This window comes from Nycticebus coucang, chromosome 14, assembly GCF_027406575.1.
Source record: "Nycticebus coucang isolate mNycCou1 chromosome 14, mNycCou1.pri, whole genome shotgun sequence".
In the NCBI taxonomy this organism is placed as follows: Eukaryota; Metazoa; Chordata; class Mammalia; order Primates; family Lorisidae; genus Nycticebus; species Nycticebus coucang.
This window is the reverse complement of record NC_069793.1, coordinates 61,754,010-61,764,730: the sequence shown is the minus strand read 5'-3', so window position 1 is coordinate 61,764,730 and position 10,721 is coordinate 61,754,010. Positions and strand designations below refer to the sequence as shown.

The window sequence follows — 10,721 nt, the reverse complement described above, 5'->3', positions numbered from 1 at the left end:
TAGAGCAGCCTATGTATTTCACAGGCATGGCTGTCCACCTCCATCCAGGGAAACAACAACAACAAACTAGTGTTCATATTTCTCAACATTTTTCAATAAAAAGCCAAGCCACTTTCAAAGAACTTTTCTACATAACACTGTCCTAGAAGGATGTATGTACTAAAGTTCTATTTATAGTGAAACTGGTCCTACTAGGCCTCGGTTGGTTGACAGTCCATTCTTTTTCTTGAAGCTCTACATACCTGCTTTCAGGTAAATATGAGGGACCTCTCAGTCCTCAGCTTTGTCCTGTCTTTTTTCTTCCAAAGGTTTCAGCTACATGTCTTTTCACATTTATAGAGCTACTGTACCCTTCTCAGTTATGTAAAGGCCCAGCTGAGCGATGGAAAGAAATGAGAAACTCAAACATTTTCAACTCGTAAAAATAGTACAAACACATATAATTTTTTCTCGTATGTTTTATTGTTAATTCCTGCTAAAACTAATATTCTAGTAGATATTTACAAAAAATGTATAGAATCTTTATATTTTGAAGTCTAGTTTGCTCATTCTAAATTTCTTTTATTAGCCCTTAGCTATCACAAATTGATGTCAAATTAGTATCACTAATTTGATGTCTTCTGTCTTTTTCTCCCTTTTATACTTTGTTTCCTCAATGATTTTCATTTATTATAATCTTCCCCCATTAATTTTAATCTTTTAAATGTTTTTCTTCCCAATAATTTTAAAATGCATTCATCTTTTGATGCATTTTAAAAACATTAAAATTTAATAGAGGTAAAATATGGTTTCTGCAATAATCACAGCTTAGTCCTGTATATGATTTCAATGTGCTTTAGAAGACTCTTAGGGCTGTTCATTTCAATCTCTATGAACGCAAGCCTGTTGCACATGTAACATCAGAGCATTTTCTCATACAGAATAAAGATTCTTTGTAATTTGTTCTGATTCTGACTCATTTGTTCTGTTGTGACTCTGATACTATGGCCATCTAATAAAGAAGCCTACTTATTCCTGGAGACTTCAAGCTTCTGAATTTGTGATGAAATAAGGCTGTAATTGAGCCTGTAATTTGATCCCTTTGGATGAGGGAGACTAATAAAATGGAAATAGTAGAGATGACTGGCATCCTTATGCTATGGAAATATGAGAATGCACCCAGTCACAGAGCTGCAATAGCTCCTTCACAGGAGCATGATAAAGGAAAAGTATCCAGAGAAGAGACAGAGGAAGAATCCAAGCATTTAATTATGTGAAATTATTTTGTAAAGGAAAAAAGGCAGGAAAGAGAACTGTAATGAAGAAGTAACTTTTAAAAATTGTATAAAAATATTTGGAGAGGATAACAGAATCAACCATATGGAAAAATCAAAAGGTTTTTATCTCCGTAGATGAATTAGATATCAAATGCTTAGAGCAGAGCTTCTGAGACATTGCTGTGGACTAGATCACCTAAGGATTAAGGGAAAATGCATATTTTGGTTTCATAGATTGGAGGGGGTGTTGTTTGAGGCTGCATGTCTGATAGTCTATGTGCTTGTTAGCTGCGGCTGGTGTGGCCCCCACTTTTTTCAGCCAAGTTCAAGTAAAGTCAGAACTGTTGGAATGACAAAGCAATTTATTGGAAGTGATGGGGATGCATGTTGTTTTACAAAACACAATGATGTTCAATTTCAGAAGAGAATTACAACTCAGTGGAATTTCAGAAGAAAATTACAACTCATTTGAAATCAAGCAGGGAGGAAGGGGAAGGGGGGGAATGAAAACCTACCTAATATATACAGTGAACACTATTGGGGTGATGGGCACATCTGTAGTCCTGACTCCGGCTTTACAAAAGTGATCAATGTAACCAAATACATTTGGACAACCACAATGTTTTGTTATAAAAAAAAGCATAATATTGTTTTACAAAAAATAAAAGTTTTATTAAATTATAAAATATGTCTTCAACACAATTGTGAAAGATAAAAATGAATTCAAATTACTTATCTCCAAGTAGTTAGCAATTACAAGAAAAGAAGTTTAAAAAGATTGTTATCAATATTCATATGCTATATTTTACCTTGTTTGTGTTTTCACCCTGTTGTTGTAGATATTTTAAGCACCACATAACAGTTGGGCCTTAAGCATTAGAAACATTAATGAAAAAAATTTCTTTGACAAAATTTTAACCATTAACTTAGTATTTTTCTTTAATTAAGGGATGACCATCATTTCACATCTCTCATATAGCCTTCTGTATGAAAATGGCTTCAGACTCATGTTTATCACACCTAGAAATTATTCCCAAGTTAAAAGATTTTGAGTGAAGTTACTGTGACATATTACCAAGACACATCCACGTTCCTGTTTTCAAGGTTTCAAGAAAGCTGCTCTCTACTTGTTGACACTATGTGGCCCAATATCAGTGAGGCCCCCTTTTTGCTCCCTGGATTCCCAGGGCTACAGGGAGCTCATCATTGGATCTCCTTCTCCTTCTTTGCAATCTATGTCTCTATTTTTCTTGGCAATAGATCACTCCTCTCATCAAGGACGACCAAAGTCTTCACAAACCCATGTAATATTTCTTTGCTATGTTGGCAGGCTCAGACATCATGGTGACACTGACCACTATGCCCACAGTGATGGGCATCTTGTGGAAGAATCACAAGAAAATTAGCCATGCAGGCTGCTTCTTGCAAGCCTACTTTGTTCAATCCCTTTCTATTATAGAATTAGGTATCCTCCTTGCCATGGCCTTTGATCACTTCATTGCTATCCACAATTTTTTGAGGTACACATCTATTCTTAGCAATACTCAAGTGGTAAAGTTAGGAGTGGGGATTTTTCTGAGAGGATTTGTATCCATAATTCCTGTGATTGTACGTCTTTTTTCATTTTCATATTGCCACTCTCATGTTCTCTGTCATGCTTTCTGCCTTCACCAAGAATTCATGAAAATAGCCTGTGCTAATATAACTTACAAGAGACTTTACCCTGTAATACTAATTTGTCTCACACACTTCTTAGACTCCCTTATTATCTTTTTCTCCTATATTCTAATTGTCAAGACTGTTATAGTCATTGCCTCTGGTGAAGAGAGGGCCAAGGCACTCAACACCTGTATCTCCCATGTTAGTTCTGTGCTCATCTTCTATGTCACAGTCATTGGTCTGTCATTCATCCACAGATTTGAGAGGAATGTTCCAAAGGTGGTCCACATCATCATGAGCTATGTCTACTTCCTCTTTCCTCCTTTAATGAATCCCATCATCTATAGTATCAAGACCAAACAAATCCAATATGGCCTTATTCACCTTTTCTCTAAACGTAGATTTGGTAGTTAATCTTGTATTTGGAGAATCAGATCACAAACAAAGATGAAGACAAAGTATAAAAGCAATGCCTGGATCCCTCTTTGAGAAAAGACCAATGATACTACAGACAACAGCTTCTTTCACAGTGCTCAGTTATGTTAGCACAAAGTTACCATATATCTTCAGAGAAGCCTGATTACATATCTCTGAGTAGGACCACATAGAACTGAAAAAGTCTGTACATAATTTATTTCTTCACATTCCCCTAAAAATCATCCATTTCAATAAAAATCTAAGAACTAAAAACATCCTCTAAGAATCTTCTTTGCATTGGTGTTCAGATTTGCATGTGTATGTTTATGTGTGGTCACAGGTAATATACACTTGTACAGCACAAAAAATATTTTCAGCCAAATAATGATTTTAAACCTTTTTTTTGTAGAGACAGAGTCTCACTTTATGGCCCTTGGTAGAGTACCCTGGCCTCACACAGCTCACAGCAACCTCCAACTCCTGGGCTTAAGCAATTCTCTTGCCTCAGCCTCCTGAGTAGTAAACCTTTGATTATTGTCAGTATAATGTTAATAATGAGAAATGAGTATTTTAAATTTACTTTTAAATCACCTATCTTAATGCTCTTTGACTATCCCCTAGTACAGCTTCCCTTGACATTTTTGGCACAAGATTTCATGAAAGAATTTTTCTACAGAACTGGGTGAGCAATGGTTTCGGACTGATTTAAGCACATTACATCTCCACCTCAGAGCATCAGGCACTAGATTCTCAAAACAGACCACCTAGATCCCTCACATGTGCAGTTTATAGTAGGGGTCCTGTTCATATGACAATCTAATGCTGCTGCTTCTCTGACAGGAGGCAGAGCTCAGGCAGTGATGTGATTCATGAGGAGTGACACTTCCACTCAAATGATGATAGCAACACAATTCACCATCACAGCAATGTGGAAACAACCTAAGTGCTCATCAACACATGAATGGATTATCACACTGAGGTAACTGTCCAGGAAGTACTACTCAACCATAAACATGTGGTGACCTAGTATCTTGTGTAACAATCAGGATGGAACTGAAGACCTTTCTTCTAAGTGAAGTTCCACAAGAAGGGAAAAAAGAAACATTTGTACTCTGTATTAAGTTAGGTCTAGTTGATCAACTCTTATGTGCACATATGGAAGCAAAATTTAACAGAATTGAGCAGCGCCTGTGGCTGCGTGAGTAAGGCGCTGGCCCCATATACTAAGGGTGGTGGGTTTGAACCAAGACCCAGGCAAACTGAAACAACAACAAAAATGTTAATTCATTGATGTATATCATTATCCTCAGCATGTTTATTTAATCCTTATAACAACCCTTTCAACAACCATCATCTCCATTTTGCAGGTGAGGAAGCTAAGTTGTTGAGTGTATAAAGACACAGAACTGTAAGAAGTGTTAGGTTTCACACTTAGTCTAGGCCAAAACTCATGTTTATATAATTAATTCTAATCACTAGAAGTAAATTTTCTAACTTAATCTGATCATTGTTATTATTATTTTTTTTTTTGTATGTGATAAGTATGGGCTCTTGGTATGGTGTCCAAGCTGTTGTGGACTTCCTGGATTCAAGCAATCCTTCAGCTGCAGTTTCCCAAAACACTAGGACTATAGGCTTATGGCACCACAACCAGCCAAAGTTAATTACTGGTCAATCTCCAGTCTCTTCTCCTCCTCTCATTTATTCTCTAAACTCGAGAAATACAGAAAAAGAAACATGTCTATTTGAATGTGTATAGGCACATAATACCAAAAGCAATTCTTTTTTTTCTCCAAGTCCAAAGGGTAAATGAATAATGTTAACTGCAAAGGGAGCAGTTAACAATTAAGTGGTGATTGATCAACAAACTCATTCTCTTCCTTTGATCGCCATGGAAGTGTGTGGAACTAATGTTCATTCAGCTAAGTTCAGAATATGGATGTCATCTTTCTTGATTCTTTCTCCTTAATCTACCACATTCAATTAATCAGTCCATTCCATTCTTTCCAAGTCATAGAATCTCTTCTGTGCTCTTCTATCCAATGTTACTGACAATGCCTAATCCCAACCAATACAATTTTCAGTGTGTTGCTCTATCCTGATATTGTTTTTATACAGTATGTCCTGCCCCTTTTCCAATGTGTTCATGGCTCATACTGTAGACATGGTGACCTTACCTAAAAATTACCTGATCATAAGAATCCACACTATTCTTTATTCTACACTCATTGACTGGACTTATTTCAAAAGTTTTCATAAGGTTTGTAAACCCTCTAAGATCAGAAGCTGCTGCCACAGATTTTTCTATAAAGCTTTCTTTCATGTTTTGCTTTAACAATGCTCTGAGTTCTTTAGTACAGGTTCAGTATAAATTATGTTGGTCTGAATTCATATTTTACCCTGTCCCATGACCAGTGCACAATTTTGAATTTTATTTGTGTTTCTTTCCAGGCATGGAAGTAGTGCCCTACCCTACCAAAAATTATGATATTCACAACTATTCTCATTATTCAACCCTCAATCTAAGTGGCATTTCCACTCTGAAATTTTCCCTGATCTTAGGGATATATTTTTTGTGTTCTCCACAGTCTACTAACATTAATCGAATAATGATTGTTCACCCATATGTATTTTTAAAAAATGAAACAGCTTTCAGAGATAGAATGATATTTGTGAAATAATCATGGTCCTCTACACATTTCAATGTGTACAGAGACTTGTGATGTTACTGATTTTAATCTCAATGAGCATTCATCAGTTATAGATGTAGAATCAGAGCTTTCTTCTCCTATGATGGTTAAATTCTTTGGGATTTGTCCTAATTCTGACTCATTTATGATACTGTGGTTTTCTTATTAAGGAGATTTCTCAAAGATGCAGTCTTGACTTCAGGCTTCCAAATTTGTGGCAAAATAAGACTACAAAAGAGCAGGTAATAAGATTCATTTTTTCATATTGTGGAGCCTGATAAAGTGGAAATACTGGAGATGACTGGCATCTTCAGGCTGTGCAAAGATGAGAACGCTTCTAGTCACAGAGCTGCAAAGCAGAGTGTTGAAGGTCAAGTATATAGAGATAGGAAGAGGTAGAAAGGGCTTTAAGCATTTCATGTCTAGCAGCTCTATGGAGATAGTCACATTTTGCTACCTCCACCTGGGTAATTCCCTCTGATTTCCTCTAAAAAATAGCTGGGCACTGTGGTGTGTGCCTGTAGTCACAGCTACTTGGGAGGCTGAGGCAAGAGATTGCTTAAGCCCAGGAGTTTGAGGTTGCTGTGAGCTGTGACATCATGGCACTCTACCAAGGGTGACAAAGTGAGACTTTGTGGGGTAGAGGAAGAATTTGAGCATTTAATTATGTCAGTGATTTTGGAGAGTAGAAAAGGTAGAAAAAGAAGTAGTAAACATTGGGAAAGCCATAACAAAATTATATGAGACTGTCTTGAGGAAATTAATGAGGGAATTAACCAGGTGGTGGTAGCACAATGTTTCTAGCAAAATGTGACTATCTCCATGATTGGTTTGAAAGTCAGCAACAGGTTTGGGAAGTATACGTCAGAGGTGTTCTACATTGTCATGAGCTATGTCTACTTCCCCTTTCTTCCTTTAATGAATCCTATCATCTATTCCATCAAGACCAAGCAAATCTAATAAGAATATATCTATCTTTAATCTAAATGTAGATTTGGAAGTTAATCATGGATCTGGAGAATTAGACACAGACACCAAGGAAAAGACAATGAAAAACTAAAGCTGGCATTTATTCACATGGCTCTTAGCAGGTGCATTGATGTCCCTGTAAATCAGAACTGATTTTCCCATAGAAATATAAAACACAAAATGTAATTAGAATTTGTAAATCTACTACAAATAGGTATGTGTCACCCTGGGTATAAGTGACATCCTTTTGACCCTTGTGATAGTCACCAAGAAAGACTTATTTGTTTTATCATATGCTACTTTTCGAGTTCTGGGGAATTACATAAGTAAGCCCTGATGTTTCCACACCTCTGTGGTATTTGAGTTTCCATTTTTCCTCACCCATACTTGAGGAAACACCTGAATGGCCTGATGACACTGGCTGAGTTGCCCTGCTCCTCCCAGACTGGAGAGAGGGAAGAGGGATCAAGCAGTCTCTCGAGTACCAGGAAAGATGATACTCTGCAAAGGTGCTTTCCACATATATAAACACTCTATCCTGGTTTCCTGAACAGTCTTTGAGAAGGAAGTATTTGGTGTGAGTCCCTAAATATGGCAGGAATGGCTCCCTATTCCAGCAGCAAGATTATGAGTGGGTGAATGCCAGGAACAGAAATTTGGAATGATTCTTCTTTCCTCTGATGCTAGAAGCAGTCAAATGAAGACAGATTTTTCCAGAGATCTTTATAGTAGAATATATCCCTCTCAGTTTGGATAACCCCCACCTATTATGTTTTGTTTCTACGTGAATAAATATGTTAAGGCAGGTTTCAAGTTTCTTTGGAAGAATCCATGAATGGGCTTCAGTAAAACCACCAAGAATTTTTTTAGAGTAAATGTGACATAGCCTGTCTTTATCCATTTTTCTCCATAGAGGTTACAATGCTTTTGCTGAAGTTCCATAAACTGTTAAAATTCAATTTTAAAACTAAACTTAGAAAAGTTTTCAAATAAAAAACAATGTCTGTATTATGCTTATGAAATATAAAATTAAAGTCATGTTTAAATATATTAACATTTGCAAACTAAACATCGGTCTAGCTAAGCAAATTTATTATTCAATTGGAAATATTTGCCATCTTTCCTGATACCATTTTGATAAAAAATTATATAGCATGCAATCAACAATGAGAACTATTTCTTATCAAATGTGGTTTTATAAGTGAAAAAATTTAACTATTAACATAGCACATAAAGAAGATCTTTATTTTTCATCTCTAGAATAGTCTATAAGTCTCCTTTGCTCTTTTGAAAGTCAATAGTTCCATAACCATACATTTATCAATCAATTATTCCTAAATAGAAATATTGTTATATATTCTCACAAAGATTTAGTACACACCTGAAAAAGTTGAGTGTGGGGGACTAATAGTTCTCATGCATCTGCTCTTTCCCTGTGGACACACTATGTGGCCCAATATTAGTGGGGCCCCCTTTTTGCTGACTGGCTTCCCAGGCCTGGAGGCTGTTCATCACTGGATCTCCATCCCCTTCTTTGCAGTGTATGTGTCTGTATTTCTTGGCAATGGCACACTCCTCTACCTCATCAAGGATGACCACAGCCTTCATGGACCCATGTACTACTTCCTTGCTATGCTGGCAGGCACTGACCTCACAGTGACGCTGACCACGATGCCTACGGTAATGGGTGTCTTATGGGTGAATCACCGGGAGATGAGCCACGGGGCCTGCTTCTCGCAGGCCTACATCATCCACTCTCTTTTGATGGTGGAATCGGGTATCTTGCTTGCCATGGCCTATGACCGTTTTATTGCCATCCGCATTCCTCTGAGGTATAACTCTATCCTTACCAATTCCAGGGTGATAGAGATAGGACTGGGGGTACTGTTGAGGGGCTTTTTGTCCCTTGTGCCTCCAATCCTGGCACTCTATCGGTTCCCATACTGTCGGTCCCACGTTCTTTCCCACGCCTTTTGCCTCCCCCAAGATGTCATGAAACTTGCCTGTGCTGATACTACATTTAATCGCTTATACCCTGTTATTCTGGTTGCTTTAACTTTCTACCTTGATGCTCTGATCATTGTCTTTTCTTATATCTTAATCCTGAAGACAGTTATGGGCATTGCCTCCAGAGAGGAGCAAGCTAAAGCTCTCAACACTTGTGTTTCCCATATTAGCTGTGGGTCCTGGTATTTTACATCATTGTGATTGGCCTGACTTTCATCCATAGGTTTGGGAAACATGCCCCGCATGAGGTCCATATTACAATGCTCTATGTTTATTTTCTATTTCCTCCATTCATGAACCCCATTATATACAGCATCAAGACCAAGCAGATTCAGAAAAGCATTGTTCATCTATTTTCTGGGCACAGTAGGGCTTGAGCCATTATTTTAGAATTTAAGATGTTCGGGGTTTCTGGGTATTTTGCCTAAGTGGCAGGTATCTTAGCTTTATACCCAATATCTCTTATCTGTGTTAGACAGACTTTAATTATTACATGAAACAGCAAGCTAAGTTCAACAGAAATGCAATAAATATATCCATTTGATCGATAAATAAAAAGTACAGATCTATTCATACTGAGAGATATAAAGATATATACGGAGAGATATCTATCTAGTTTTCTATTTATCCGTCATTCTATCAAGAGATATTAGGAAATTAGGATTCAATTGTGTTTGTAGATAAAGGGCATAAAGGCATACACGGAAAAAGCAGGAAAAACAAATGCAATTCTAATCCAATACCCATTAGAAGCAAAAGTACTATTTCTGAAGAGGCAAAGTGAAGTATGAAGCCCAGTTCAACCACAGACTATGTTAGGAAAAATGTGCAATTGCAGATCTATTTTTTCGGCCATACTATATAAACATGAATTATAGAATGTGGAGTGAGGGCCATGGAATTTGACTATATTTTGACACAACTCCATTTGAAGGAACTTTTTAAAATTGTTCTCACACAATACTATGGCTTTTATAAAATTTTACATTTATCTCCATGAATTCATAAATTTGCCAGTAGTTCATTTCATGTGTTGGTTTCCTTTTATCCTGTGTTCTCTCTAAACGCTGAGTAGAAACACTTCAAAATACTTCTTATATGTCTAGATGAAATTTAATTATATATTGTAGTTTTTGTATATTCTTTTTTTATCTTATGAAGTATTTTAGTTTGTATACATCTAAATAATTTAAAATTCTGTATGTAAATTATTTTATTATTATTTTCTCTTGTGAGATATCAGGACCACATTGACAAAGCCCTCCCTGATATCAGGTTTATTTGCATATTTTATACTTTTGCACATTTTTAATAGTGTCTGTTGGAAGAAGCATAAGGACTTTAAATCATTCTTTGTGTGCTTATTTTCATAGAACTAGAACCAATATTCAAGTCATTCTTTGGCTGATTATTTTTTAAGTCATTAACATGTGACACATTTTGCTAAGCAGAATGACATAACAGAAGCAAACACATGAAAGTTTTTCTTCTTGGAGTTTTCAAATAAATGGCAAGTCAAAAAATAAAATAAATTCAACTTAAAATAAATCCTATGATAAACTGTAAAGCCTAAAGAAGGAACTGCTTTGAAACCATGGATCTCAAACACCCTCCCTACTCTCCTAATCTGGCTCCCAATGATAAAGGAAATATTGAAAGGAAAACATTCTGATGACATTCAGAACATCGGGGTAATACAATGACACCTCTGATGGCCATTCTA

The 10,721-nt window shown here is 36.5% G+C and overlaps 2 pseudogenes; both read left to right on the top strand.

Annotated features, from left to right (window-relative positions):
- The first annotated feature begins 2,394 nt into the window (after positions 1-2,394).
- Positions 2,395-3,329, top strand: LOC128566034 (olfactory receptor 51B2-like; annotated as a pseudogene).
- A 5,108-nt stretch (positions 3,330-8,437) lies between these two features.
- Positions 8,438-9,375, top strand: LOC128565382 (olfactory receptor 51B2-like; annotated as a pseudogene).
- The last annotated feature ends 1,346 nt before the right edge of the window (positions 9,376-10,721 follow it).